The sequence below is a fragment of the Panthera leo genome, chromosome B2, assembly GCF_018350215.1.
Source record: "Panthera leo isolate Ple1 chromosome B2, P.leo_Ple1_pat1.1, whole genome shotgun sequence".
NCBI lineage: Eukaryota > Metazoa > Chordata > Mammalia > Carnivora > Felidae > Panthera > Panthera leo.
In genome coordinates this window covers 58,213,815-58,229,619 of record NC_056683.1, presented here as the reverse complement: position 1 = coordinate 58,229,619, position 15,805 = coordinate 58,213,815, and the positions used below count along the sequence as shown (strand labels likewise).

The 15,805-nt window shown below is 35.6% G+C and overlaps 1 protein-coding gene across 1 annotated transcript in view; it reads left to right on the top strand.

The window, feature by feature from the left end:
• Positions 1-15,805, top strand: part of EYS (eyes shut homolog) — a 1,768,122-nt gene that overhangs the window by 726,373 nt on the left and 1,025,944 nt on the right.

Genomic DNA, 15,805 nt, shown 5'->3' with positions numbered 1-15,805 from the left:
TTTAGCTTTAAATTTTTCACATGAATGGGGCCACCTGGGTGGCTCAGTCGGTTAAGCATCCAACTTCAGCTCGGGTCATGATCTCACAGTTTGTAGGTTTGAGCCTCGCTTAGGGCTCTGTGCTGACTGCTCGGGGCCTGGAGCCTACTTCTGATTCTGTGTCTCCCTCTCTCTCTGTTCCTCCCCTGCTCATGCTCTGTCTTTCTCTCAAAAATAAATAAACATTAACAAAAATTTTTAAAAAATTCACCTGAGTGGATAAATCCAGTATAAATCTGAAAAGATAATTTTGCCATTAGACAATGGGTGAAGTCATGAGAACTTGTCCTCCCATGTGGCAAAATCCCCTTTTGATTGGCCCGTGATTAGTATTAAGAACTCTAAGGGGTGCCTGGGTAGCTCAGTTGGTTAAGCGTCCGACTTGGGCTCAGATCATGATCTCATGGTTCGTGGGTTTGAGCCCTGTGTCAGCCTCTGTGCTGATAGCTCAGACCCTGGAACCTGCTTCAGATTCTGTGTGTGTCTCTCATTCTCTACCCCTCCCCTGCTTACCCTCTGTCTCTCTCAAACATAAGTAAACCTAAAAAATTAAAAAAAAAAAAGAACTCCGGGTTCCAGTTGAGAAATAAGGATTGGACCTACCCTTCTGCTGTAAACCCATGTAAACCTTGCAAAATATGCAAAGCAACTCTTTTCCTTTGAACTACAGAGCATTCAGAGATATGAATTGTTTTCTTCCTGTTCAAGAAGATGATCTTCACATTCAAACCAACTTTCTACCTAGGGATAGTTTCTAAACTAAAGCCTAGAAGTTAAGACTCATATGGAGAGCAGTGGTGTTGTAGAACAGAGGAAATAAACTTCAGCATTTGGGGCTGCTATAGGGGATAAAATTTATATGGCAGGGTATTAGAAAGGAGGTGTCTGTTCCTTTGCATTCAACAATTCTAGTACAATATTCCAATACCCAAGAAGGATTCAAAACATATAAATGTCAGGATTCATGCTCAGATTATTTAATCAGAATCTCTAAGTTTGTAACCTAGGTGTCAGTCTTAAAAATCTCCCATGTGATTTAATGGCTTGTAGGTTGATTGATACTAGAGAGAAATGCACTTTTTTTAATAACACATTTTTTATTTAATAATAACACATTCCTAGAAAGAGGCATACAGTCTAAGTCTGAGGTTAGACCAGGACACAGAAACCTCCATCCCCCACCACAAATATAGTAGCAAGTATACAATGGAGGAGGGAAAAGAGTGCATAGAAAGTCACCTGTGGTACAGACATGCAGAAATAACCAAAAGCTGATGATGGTACCCGTCATTGAGAAAAGTCCTCCACCCACCAATGCACCAACCCCTAAATAAGGCACGAGGCAGTGGAAGCCCAGTGCTAAACAAATGTGAAGTTTGTGGTAGAAGAACAAAAGCCACGTCAAGATCAACTTTTAAGTAGATTGACTCAACTGCTCCTACTAATGTCCTGACGAAAGAGGAGGCATGCCCATATCCAGTCATAAGTAGTATTTCATTTGGCCTCTATCACTCTATACCAATGTCTGTTATTCAATTAAAAAAAAAAAGACAAGGTACACAAAAAGATCAATTAGAAAAATTTGTCAAGAGGCAAAGTAATCAACAGAACCAGACTCAGAAATGACCTTAAGTGCTGGAATTACAAGCAGCATATTTGATATTGATATTAAACTTTAGAACATTAAAATTTAGAGTAAGTATTATTAATATGTTAGAAGATCTAGTAGAAATGGAAACTAATATAAATGAGTAGATAGACAATTATAGCAGACATGTAAAAATAAGAAAAAGTTAAATGGAAGGTCTAGAATTATTAAGCAACTTCAGGAATTTGGTATCTTCTCTGACATGTAGTGAGCTTGGAAGTCAACACTCCTATCTTTAAAACACTACCACCACCACCACCACCAACAACAACAACAACAACAACAAACTGAAAAACTGAAAAATCACTCTTCTTGTATACTGACTGTAGGAGTGGCACGGTGCTGGGAATGGGTGTTACAGCAAGAGAATGTCTTCTCTTTTCCTACTAGTTTTTATGTAGCTAGATTTTCACTTACCCAGGGTACAAGAACCTTTCAACTAGTTTCTGGATTTCTCACAGAATTGATCCAGGTGTTGATGTTAAATCAGTGTATCCATGGGAGGATGGAGAGTCTGAGGTTTCCTATTCTGCCATCCCATTTCAAATATTATTTGCAGTGTCTTTCTTATTGGTATTCTTTCAATATTTTCTTATCAGTAGTATTCAGCAATTGCCTTATGGTCTTCTTTGGTGTGATATTCCTTTTTGTTTATTCTTTGGGTAGTGGTTTGATGATCTCATAGGATCATTTTTGCATAGATTTAATCAAATTTTGAACAAATATTCTTATTGTTTTTTCAACAGCATGTTTCTGTTTTCTGCTTTATTCTAGCAATCCTAATATGAGGGCGCATGTATTAGACACTTAATATTTCCCATAGGTTCCAAAAATGTGTCCTCTTTTTTATATTTTTCCCATCCTGTGCTCATAGCTTTTCTCCACTCAGCATAGTTGCATAGTTCTTATTGCTATATTTTCAAGCTCAATGTCTACTTTTGTGGATGTTATATGTTCATTTGGAGGGAACGTATATTGTAATGCTGTTGGATATAATACTCTGTATAATTTCGATTGGAATGACTTGGTTGATAGATTGTTCAAATCTGCTCTACTCTTACTGATTTTAACACCTATGTTTCTTTCAATTTGAAAAAGAGGCTTTAAAATCTCCAATTGTGAATATATATTTGCCTTTTAAGAAATTTTAGTTCTACCAACTTATGATTATGTTTCATGTTTATTTATTTATTTTGAGAGAGAGACAGAGAGAGCACAAGCACAGGAGAAGCAGAGAGAAAGGGGGGGGGAGAGAGAGAGAGAGAGAGAGAGAGAGAGAGAGAGAGAGAATCTCAAGCAGGCTCCGTGCTCTCCGTGCAAAGCCCTACGATGCGCTTGAACTCACAAACTGTGAGATCATGACCCGAGCTGAAATCAAGAGTCCAACACTTAACCGACTGGGCCACCCAGGCACTCCTTAATTCTTGTATTTTAAATTTATGACCCCAAACTGGAAAGACTGATAATGTTCAAGGAAAAATAATTAAAATTTGAAAAACTCTTTCTGGACGAGAAAACAGACTAGGCTAATTCAGACTAGGCTATTAACATAAATAAATGAACAGTTCTGCACTTAGATCCAAACCTAACTGCATACTCCATATATAAATAAATATGCATGTATTTTATATACATAAAGTATGTAATATTTATTATATTATTTATACTCATATATATTATAATATATTGCATATATATGATATACAATATATATGTCTTATACTAGAAGCATACTTCTACATGAAGTAGAATTAGGAGTTGAAATTGGACTGTACATTTAAATATGGCATAATAGAATGATACAGACTGAATTGTTTCCAGAAATTTAATAATTAATTTTATGAGGCGGTCATAAGAGCCCTGCCCTTATGAAGGACTTGGGCCCTTATAAGAGACACCAGCAAGCTTGATCTCTCTCTCTCTCTCTTTTTCTCTGCCATGTGAGGACACAGCAAAAAAGGTGACCTTCTGCAAGCCTGGAAGAGAGCTTTTACCAGAACGCTGCCATGCTGGTATCCTAATTTCACACTTACAAACTCCAAAATGTGGGAAAATAAATTTCTGTTGTTTAAGCCCCTCAATTTGTGGTATTTTGTTATGCCAGGCTGAACAGACAAACTTTGTCATGAAATAATATGGCTTCTTTATAAAGGCATTAGTAATAAAGGGAAATGTTTCAAAGGGAAGAATATTGTCAAAGAAAGAGGCTTAGTGACAGAGTCAAGTGCATCCAGAGTTTAAAAGTCAAGATAATGTGAGTACTTGAAAACATTATATGAGAGATTCTGTAGATTTACAAGGGATATAATACAGTCAGCTGAACTCGAAGCACTGATATAAAATACCTTTGCGTCTCTCTCATTCCAAATAATGTAAACAGACAAGAAACAAAAATCCTTTCATTTGCCTCTACCGGTCTACTGTATCTTAAATCTGTGTTAACGTCCTAGAGCTGCTGTCACAGCACCACAGATTGCGTGATTTGAAAAAAACAGACATTTTTTCCCCTTATTGTTCTTGTAGCTAGAAATCTGAAAACAAGGTTTCATGAAAGCTGTGCTTTCTGAACATTCTAGGGAAGAATCTGTTCCATGCCTCTCTCTTAGTTTCTGGTGATACCCAGCAATCTTTGGCTTCAACCACCATTTCTCTCATGAAACAGTTCTCCCAAATGTTAACTAATTTACCTCCTTCTGAAAAAAAGTTCTGAGTATTTTTAAATCTTCATCTTACTTGGTCATTTGACTATTCCCTCTTTCTGGATTTTTTATTCTTTTTACCTCGTTCTTACCTCTATTCCACTTTGCCATTTTCTGGATCTGTCTGCTCCTTTACAGGCTCAGTCACCTCTTCCCGGTTATTAATTCCTGAAGTCCCTTTAGGCATTAATTACCCTATGCCTGTTACCCTGCTCATTCATATCCATCCACAATTTCCATCTATGGAAACTGAGGAAATCACCTCAGTATCAACAAGTTAAAAACTATTGAGTTTTGAACTCAAAACAGTGAAAGGCGCAAAAATCATCCATTGTGTCAATCAGGAATCTTAAAGATATTCCTAACACCCTCTTCAGTCCCCGCCCCTCCCCTGACCATTTCCAATTCACAACAATGTTGTATTGGTTGATAACCTAGATATCTCAAAACCAACTATGTCTCACCATCTCTGCCATCACCAGCCTAGTCTGATATCCTATTGTACGGACTTGGTCTTTTTAATTACTTTGGAGCTCATTTATCTTTTTCTGCATAGCAACTAGAGCAATTTTATTTGCACAGGTAGTCTCTATTATTTTATCTCTATACTCAAAAAACCTTAAAAGCTTTCAATTATTCTGTCTATCACAAATTCTACAATGGTTCTGAATACTTTTGCAATCTAATCTTCAGTATCTTTCCTCTGAATTTATGTCCTCCAACTATTTTCGTCTTATTTCTGTCTTTTATAGACCTATGCTTATTTCTGAAAAGCTCATTTATCTCCTGTTCAGCTTCTACCAGGTCTCATTTTAAGTTACTTCTTCAGGGAAGGCCCTCTCCTGACATCTAAGAATTACTCTAATAGATGCTTTCATAGCATTAATTATCCTACCTTCATGGTATTTTTTTCATTATTTCAATTTTACGTATATTTGTGTAATTCATTGATGAATGTGTAACTCCCTGTTAGAATGTTATCTTAAAGAAGGCAGGGAGATACTGTTTTTTTTCACTAAATAGAGTGACTGCCATGGAATAAGGTTGCTATTATGCTGATTTGGTGTCACACAATGAATGAATATGGGTGGATATTTTCACATAATCTATTTCACTTCAAAAGTAGGGGTAAAGTTTAGGCAAATCGATTTTAGATTACTACAGAAAGAATGTTCTAACATATATTCTTGTTAATAAATGAAATATGCTTCCTTGAGAGTTGGATATTTACTGAAATAAATATCAGGTGATTTTAAGTGTTAGCTCTTTTACTACTGGCAAAAACCATGCATGAGATATAAACTCAATTTTTGCAGATAACAAAAGCTCTTGTGCAATAGGAATAATTTTAGGAATGACTCTCTAGAAATGCCTTAGTATAATCTCCCCTTTGAATGTGAGTGAAACCAATGAAAATGATGCAATGTCAGTTCCATGACTGTGTTAAATTATATGGAGAAAGGAAGATTATCTGGACAGACCTAATTTATTACATGAACATTTTAAGAGCAGAAAGTTTTCTCTAGCTGGTGGGTAAAATGAGAAGTCAAAGAGATTCAAAGCATGGAAAAGACTTAACCTGCCCTTACTGGCATTTAGGATGCAAGGGTCTAACCTTAGAAGTCATGTAGTTTACCTTCTAAAGAAGGTCTGTGGCTGGGGCACCTGGAGGGCTCAGTTGGTTAACCATTAGACTCTTGATCTCAGCTCAGGTCATGATCTCTCAGTGAAATTGAACCCCATGTGGGCATAGCCTACTTGGGATTCTCTCTTTCCCTCTCACTCTGGCCCCCCCACCCAACACACACAGAAACTCACACTCACTTGCTTACTTTCTCTTTCTCTCTCAATATAACTAAATAAAGTTTAAAAAAAGAATGACCAAGGAAATGGAGATATTGGACCTACAGTGTAAGAAACCAAATTCTATCAATAACCTGAATGAGTTTAGAAGCTAGTTTCTCCCCAGGGCTTCCAGATAAGAACCTAGTCTGGTCAGTACCTGATTTCGGTCTTTTGAGACCCTAAGGAGAAAAACTACTTAGCCTGCCCAGACTTTTATCCTATAGAACTGTGAACTAATAAATGTGTCATGCTTTAAGCTATTAAATTTGTGGTGATTTGTTATGCAGCAATAACAAACTAATATATCTACTGAAGGATAAATTATTCCCCATACATCTTATATCTAAAATGTGGCAAAGGTAGGACTAAAGCCCAAAACATTTCTGATTTCTAATCTCTTAACAGCTTTTGCACTAAATGCCCACCTCACTATACAAATATATAAGGGGCAAGAGGCAAAACAGACAATGCAGGTGGATCAGAAATTGTATATTCTTTCTTATGTTATAGACAGTGTAGTACCATTTTCAAAAGCTGTTCAGGTGGTGATTAGGAGATCCAAGTTCTAATTCTGCTACCATCATTAGCTTTATTATTTTTCTATACCTGATTTTTTCTTAATTAAAAGGAGATCCCTTCCAATTCCAGTTTCTATTAATTCTGTTGTTTGTTTCTCTGGTTGTCAAACAAGATAGCCTTAAAATATAGGAACTATCCTGACTTATTTTTTGTTATCCCAACAGTGTGTAGCATACATCTATCAGTGCATATCTCATCATTGTAGGTGGATGGTGGCTTTCCTACAGCTACCTTAGTAGTTCTTCCTTAGTAACTATGAAGCAGTGAACAGAACTTCTGAAATGTAAAAGTGATCCTTTTCTATATATGTCACTGTAAACCTTGAAGCTAACTTTCATCTAGGAAGCTCACGAGGAAAAAAAAATACATCCCTTGGACAGAATCCATTTCATCATCTACAAACCCCATTGTTAGTTACTGAACCTAGATGTGTGATTACATCAGGAGCATTTCTTAGGATGAAATTAAATTATGATAATTGTACTTAAGAGTACATTGCATACCTTAGTTAACAGTTCACAGCCACTGCCTGTATAATAAGGAAGATTATGAAAGATATATTCTTTAAATGAAAGAGTTACTTGTTTTGTGTCTTCAAGATTTTAACATGGCTTTTCTTTCTCACTGGTTCATCTTCCTGGCACACAGTGTCTGTCCTTGTATTGCTCTTAATCATTCCTTTTTGATGTTCTCAAGAGCAAGGTCTGAATCAGTAGCAGCATTATACTTGATAAATATGTTCTGTTTTTCACTCCATTTCCTCTGATTATAACCTGATATAATCTACTTTTGTCTATTTGAGTAGGAATGTATAACAATTGTATTCTTCTGAGGATTTCAGTAGTTTAAAAATAATATCAGTTTTAAAAATTATAAATACAGAAACATAAGTTAAGAGTAATTTGAACATTCTAAAGCAGGCTGGCTTTTATTGGCTATGTGAATGCCAGTGCATTACTGTTTAACATGTGTTTAAGTGTATTGTGACTCCAGCTTGTCTAAATGATACTCAGTTTCTGTATATGTCTAACCTTAAGTGGATTACCAGATTTTAATGGCAAATGAAATCGTTAAAACAAATAGTGGACAGGAATTGTTTTATAAGCCTGACTACCTTTATGTCCACCAATACTATTTGCGGATCCGCCAGAAAAATATATGACGAGACTATTCAAACTGCATGATTCAAGATGTTCAATGATTACATATGGGACTGATACAGAAATTTGTCACCTGATGAATAACATTGAATAAGTCACCTAGGCACAGTCTGTGAGCTTTCATCTTCTTTTTGAACATTAAATATTGGTTATTGCCATAGGAAGAATTTTACACTGGATGGACTCACACTATGATCCACAGTGGCAATCTCTAAATTTATCATCCTCTCCTTCACTTGTTCTGTGTACTATTACCCAGGTCATGCTATTTACACCAGCTGTATTCTCGTGTACAGTGCAACTAAGACATTTATCCTCCAGCTCATACACCTGATCTCCTATACTCCCTCCCTCCATTCCCACTGGAAACAAGCTATTTGTCATAATTTTGTCTCCTGGGCCTGTTGATTGTTTGAAAACATCAACCCATCATTATAAATCTCTCTCTTCAATCTCCTAGCAATGCTGTTAACTGAAAAGACTTCCCCAGAAGTGCTTCTTGCTTTTACAACCTTTACTATAAAAGCAGTTTTAACTCCTCATATGCATTTTTCAAACCTCTGGGCCATTGCCATTTACCTCGTCTACAACTCAAGATCAACTACTAAAATGTGTAAACAACTGCTTTTTCAATAATCAAGGCATAGCCACAGTCACTAAAAATTATTTTGAAATAATAATATAATCATTCTTAAAATTTATGAAGAAATAAAAAGTTTTAAAGAAAGTTACCTAAGAAATCACCCAATCATCTAATGAAAATTATTATAATAAAAATCATTTCTCCATATACAGTAAGGTGAAAGTGACAAGCATTTGTATTAGGTACTAGAACTGCATGAATGAAGTTTTAACGAGCTCAGAGTCTTGCAAATAAATAATTAGCCTCATTGTGGCAACTATACATATTTATATGGCGATAAAGGAAGAAACTATCCACTCTAATGTATCAGAATATTATCCAAAGATAATGTGGCATATGGATTTAGATTCAAAGGAAAATGCACCTTCACAATTGGAGAAGGTAGGAAAAGGAAATCCAAATTATTGCAGATGGAGCATCTCCATTGAGTGTCAAGGGGTATGATTAGAGTTCCATTCTATAAATGGTTCACAGTAAGGCTAAAAAGGTATAGAAAATGTGAAGGGTATTATATTTCAATAAGAATTTTTTTCATGGAGAAATTATTGAAAGTTATCAAGCAGAAAACATAAAATATTATTAGCGTTTAAAAAAATAAATTGATATGGTAGAAGTTAGTGTAAATCCAAAAAGGATGTTGTTGAAATAATGTCCTTTTTAGAAAAATAATGTCCTTAAAACACATTTGAGATGTAGTGAAACAGACCCAAGGCAGTTGCCAGGGAAGTAGAAAATTTTTTTATTATTAAAAAGCTGGGTATGGGATGGGGTGCCTGGGTGGCTCAGTTGGTTAAGTGTCCAGCTTCAGCTCAGGTCATGATCTCATGGCTTGGCCCATGAGTTCGAGCCTCACATTGGGCTCTGTGCTGACAGCTCAGAGCCTGGAGCCCACTTCATATTCTGTGTCTTCCTCTCTCTCTCTGCCCTGCCTTGCTCATACTCTCTCTCTGTCTCTCTCTCTTTCTCTCTCAAATAAATAAATATTAAAAATATTTTTTTTTTAAAGTTAGGTTTGGGACATAAGGAATTCATGGATGACTCAGACTTCTCTAATTTGTACTTCTGAATAGAAAAATGAAGAACACAAGATATAAGAGAATCAATAATAACTAAGGGAAACAGTTTCTTATCATTATAGTAATTTAAATATATTAATCATATTTGTTAGAATTCTTATAAATAAATAAATTTTTCTGAGCTGGAAATTTTTTTCCAGTTTTATTGAGATATAATTGTATGGCACTGTATAAGTCCAAGGTGTACAGCATAATGACTTATATACCTTATTAAATGGTTACCAAAATAAGTTTACTTAACATTTATCATGTAATTTGGTTGCCAAAAAGAAAAAAAGAAAAAAATATGTGTGTTTTCCCCTGTGATGAGAACTCTTAAGATTTATTCCTTCAACAGTTTTCAAATGTACTACACAGCAGTATTAGCAATAGTCATCATGTACATTACATCCTCAGTACTTACTTATCTTATAACTGGTACTTTGTATATTTTGACCACATTCATCCAATTCTCCTAACCTCTACCTCCCCCCACATCTGGTAACCACAACTCTGATCTATTTTTCTTTGAATTTTTTGTTATTGTTGTTTGGTTTGTTATTTGGTTTTTTAGATTCCACATGTAAGTGACAGATCATACAGTATTTGTCTTTAACTAGTTCACTAGAATAATACCCTTAAACTCCATCTATGTTGTTGCAAATGGCAAGATTTCCTACTTTTTTATGGCTGAACAATTGTCCATTTATATAGATATATAATATCTAAATATTATATAAATATTACTATATTTGTGTATAATAATATGTAATTATAAATATATAGTTTATATCTATCCCACAACTTCTCTATCCATTCATTCATTGATGGGCACTTAAGTTGTTTCCATGTTTTGGCTCTTATAGATAATGTTGCTGTGAACATGGGAATGCAGATATCTCTGTGATGTGGTGCTTTTCTTTCCTTTGGATATATGCCCAGAAGTGGAATTGTTGGATCATATATTTTTAATTTTTTGTCTAATTTTTACTGTTTCCCATAATAAGTTAATTTTTGATTTGTGTTAATGTTTGTATTATAATTTTTAATAAAGTAATATAAAACTGTAATACAATCACATTAGTTGCATACAGAAAATCTAATCCTTCCCTCAAATATACTGTATTACCACATTAAGTTAATATAATTATGTTAATGTCAAAATCAACAGTGACATCTCAGTTTAGATTTCAAGAATTCTTATCACTGAAATATTAACTATTGCTTTGATAAAATAGCAGGTAGTAAAGCTATGAAATGTCTCTGCATTTCTGTTGAGGATAACATTATATCATCTTTTCATGTACAAACTAGAAATACAAACTGTGAAAGTCCAATAGGACTTAATTTTTCCATATACACTTGCAAAAGCCTGGCCCCAAATTGTTCTTCCCAATCCCTGTGGCTAAACTCCAAAATTGTCTAACCAACAACTACTAACCTATGACCCCAGACTGGCTGCTCAACATCCTGTTCTGTTACTAACACATCCTCATTTTCCCTACACCTTCTGAGAATGTGAACAGTGTTCAATTCTAGGAACAACTTGAACTTTGAATAATTTTCATCAACCATTAATCTTCTTCCAGAACACATATATGAGAGCTGTTCTTTGATATTGCAGTGTTTTAAAAAGTTTTGAGATAATGGTTCGTTTTTCTTATTTCTTCTTCCAGAGAGCTTCTTCCAGAGAACTCATTGTTGGACAAGTTTTGATTTAATTCTTCAGTACTAGTCAAAAATAAGAAATAAGAAATATGGAATTTGTACTTTAAGTCTTGGTAACAGGTAGCCATTGAAAGTCTTAAAGCAATAGAGTAGCAATACAGGAATTGCCTGTGTAAGACAATCAATTTAAATATTCTGTGAGCATAGATTAAGTTGAAAAGAAACAAATAATCTCTTACATGATTTTAAATATAAAGTAAACAGAGATCTGATTTAGACTTGTGGCAGTGGAAATGGAAAGGATTAGATAATTCCTTAATGCAGCAGACTTATAAAACGATTAGAAATTGAATTACCTCACTGTTTTCCAGAGTGGCTGCACCAGTTTGCATTCCCACCAACAGTGCAAGAGAGTTCCCATTTCTCCACATCCTCTCCAGCATCTATAGTCTCTGATTTCTTCCACTCTGAATGGCATGAGGTGGTATCTCAGTGTGGTTTTGATTTGCATTTCCCTGATGAGGAGTGACGATGAGCATCTTTTCATGTGCCTGTTGGCCATCTGGATGTCTTCTTTACCAAAGTGTCTATTCATGTCTTCTGCCCATTTCTTCCCTGGATTATTTGTTTTACAGGTGTGGAGTTTGGTGAGTTCTTTATAGATTTTGGATACTAGCCCTATGTCTGATATGTCATTTGCAAATATCTTTTCCCAATCTGTTGGTTGCCTTTTAGTATTGTTGATGGTTTCCTTTGCAGTGCAGAAGCTTTTTATCTTGATGAGGTCCCAATAGTTCATTTTTGCTTTTAATTCCCTTACCTTTGGAGATGTGTCATATAAGAAATTGCTGTGGCTGAGGTGAGAGAGGTTTTTTCCTGCTTTCTCCTCTAGGGTTTTGATGGTTTCCTGTCTCACATTCAGGTCCTTCATCCATTTTGAGTTTGTCTTGGTGAATGGTATAAGAAAGTGGTCTAGTTTCATTCTTCAGCATGTTGCTGTCCAGTTCTCCCAGGACCATTTGTTAAAGAGGCTGTCTTATTTCCATTGGATATTGTTTCCCGCTTTGTCAAAGATTAGTTGGCCATACTTTTGTGGGTCCAATTCTGGAGTCTCTATTCTATTCCATTGGTCTATGTGTCTGTTTTTGTGTCAATACCATGCTGTCTTGATGATTACAGCTTTGTAGTAGAGGCTAAAGTGTGGGATTGTGATGCCTCCCGCTTTGGTTTTCTTCTTCAATATTACTTTGGCTATTTGGGGTCTTTGTGGTTCCATACAAATTTTAGGATTGCTTGTTCTAGCTTTGAGAAGAATGCTGGTGCAATTTTGATTGGGATTGCATTGAATATATAGATAGCTTTGTGTAGTATTGACATTTTAACAATATTTATTCTTCCAATCCATGAGCATGGAATGTTTTTCCATTTCTTTATATCTTCTTCAATTTCCTTCATAAACTTTCTATGGTTTTCAGCATACAGATCCTTTACATCTTTGTTTAGGTTTATTCCTACATATTTTATGATTCTTGGTGCAACTGTGAATGGGGTCAGTTTCTTTATTTGTCTTTCTGTTGCTTCATTATTAGTGTATAAGAATGCAACTGATTTATGTACATTAATTTTGTATCCTGCGACTTTTCAGAATTCATATATCAGTTGTAGCAGACTTTTGGTGGAGTCTATTGGGTTTTCCATGTATAGTATCATGTCATCTGCAAAAAGCGAAAGCTTGACTTCATCTTTGCCAATTTGGATGCCTTTGATTTCCTTTTGTTGTCTGATTGCTGATGCTAGAACTTCCAACTTTATGTTAAACAACAGCAGCAAGAGTGGACATCCCTGTTGTGTTCTTGATCTCAGGGGGAAAGCTCTCAGTTTTTCTCCACTGATGATGGTATTCGCTGGGGCTTTTTGTAAATGGCTTTTATGATGTTTAAGTATGTTCCTTCTATCCCAACTTTCTCGAGGGTTTTTATTAAGAAAGAATGCTGAATTTTGTCAATTGCTTTTTCTGCATTGATTGACAGGCTAATATAGTTTTTATCTTTTCTTTTATTAATGTGATGTATCACATTGACTGATTTGCAAATATTGAACCAGCCCTTCAGCCCAGGAATGAATCCCACTTGATCATGGTGAATAATTCTTTTTATATGCTGTTGAATTCGATTTGCTAGTATCTTGTAGAGAATTTTTGCATCCATATTCATCAGGGATATTGGCCTGTAGTTCTCTCTCTCTCTCTCTCTCTCTCTGTCTGTCTCTTTTTTTTTTTTTTTTTTTTTTTTTTGCTGGGTCTCTCTCTGGTTTTGGGAATCAAAGTAATGCTGGCTTCAGAGAATTAGTCTGGAAGTTTTCCTTCCCTTTCTATTTTTTGGAACAGCTTGAGAAGGATAGGTATTATCTCTGCTTTAAATGTCTGGTAGAATTCCCCAGGGAAACCATCTGGTCCTGGACTCTTATTTGTTGGAAGATTTTTGATAACTGATTCAATTTCTTCGCTGGTTATGGGTCTGCTTAAATTTTCTATTTCTTCCTGTTTGAGTTTTGGAAGTGTGTGGGTACTTAGGAATTTGTCCATTTCTTCCAGGTTGTCCAGTTTGTTGGCATATAATTTTTCATAGTATTTCCTGATGATTGCCTGTATTTCTGAGGGATTGGTTGTAATAATTCCATTTTCATTCATGATTTTATCTGTTTGGGTCCTCTCCCTTTTCTTTTTGAGAAGCCTGGCTAGGGGTTTCTCAATTTTGTTTATTTTTTCAAAAAACCAACTCTTGGTTTCATTGATCTGCTCTACTGTTTTTTTTTTTTTTAGATTCTATATTGTTTATTTATGCTCTGATCTTTATGATTTCTCTTCTGCTCGGTTTGGGGTGTCTTTGGTGTTCTGCTTCAACTTCCTTTAGGTGTGCTGTTAGATTTTGTATTTGGGATTTTTCTTGTTTCTTGAGATAGGCCTGGATTGCAATGTATTTTCCTCTCAGGACTGCCTTCGCTGCATCCCAAAGCGTTTGGATTGTTGTGTTTTCATTTTCATTTGTTTCCATATATTTTTAAATTTCTTCTCTAATTGCCTAGTTGGCCCATTCATTCTTTAGTAGGGTGTTCTTTATACTCCATGCTTGTGGAGGTTTTCCAGACTTTTTCCTGTGGTTGATTTCAATTTTCATAGCATTGTGGTCTGAAAGTGTGCATGGTATGATCTCAATTCTGTTATACTTATGAAGGGCTGTTTTGTGACCCACTATGTGATCTACCTTGGACAGTGTTCCATGTGCACTCGAGAAGAAAGTCTATTCTGTTGCTTTGGGATGCAGAGCTCTAAATATATCTGTCAAGTCCATCTGATCCAATGTATCATTCAGGGCCCTTGCTTCTTTATTGATCCCATGTCTAGATGATCTATCCATTGTTGTAAGAGGGGTATTAAAGTCTCCTAAATTACCACATTCTTATCAATAAGGTTGCTTATGTTTGTAATTAATTGTTTTATATATCCAGGGGATCCCATATTCAGCACATAGACATTTATAATTATTAGCTCTTCCTGATGGATTGACCCTGTAATTATTATATAATGCTCTTCTTCATTCTTGTTACCCTTTAATTTAAAGTCTAGTTTGTCTGATACAAGTATGGCTACTCCAGCTTTCTTTTGACTTTCACTAGCATGATAGATAGTTCCCCATCCCCTCACTTTCAATCCTAAGTGTCCTCAGATCTAAAATGAGTCTTGTAGATAGCAAATAGATGGGTCTTGTTTTCTTATCCATTCTGATACCCCATGTCTTTTGGTTGGCGCATTTAATCCATTTACATTCAGTGTTATTATAGAAAGATACGGGTTTAGAGTCATTGTGATATCTGTAAGTTTCATGCTTGTAGTGGTGTCTCTGGTATTTTGTGGTCCTTGCAGCATTTCACTCACAGAATCCCCCTTAGGACCTCTTGTAGGGCTGGTTTAGTGGTGATGAATTCCTTCAGTTTTTGTTTGTTTGGGAAAACCTTTATCTCTCCTTGTATTCTGAATGACAGACTTGCTGGCTAAAGGATTCTTGGCTGCATATTTTTTTCTGTTCATCACATTGAAGATTTCCTGCCATTCCTTTCTGGCCTGCCAATATTCAGTATAGGTCTGCTACTACCCTTATGTGTCTTCCTTTGTATGTTAGGGCCCGTTTATCCCTAGCTGCTTTCAGAATTCTTTCTTTGTCCTTGTATTTTGCCAGTTTCACTATGATATGTCGTGCAGAAGATCGATTCAAGTTACGTCTGAAGGGTGTTCTCTTTGCCTCTTGGATTTCAATGTCTTTTTCCTTCCCCAGACCAGGGAAGTTCTCAGCTGTGATTTGTTCAAGTACACCTTCAGCTCCTTTCTCTCTCTCTTCTTCTTCTGGAATTCCTATCATACAGATATTGTTCTGTTTGATTGCATCACTTAGTTCTCTAATTCTCCCCTCGTA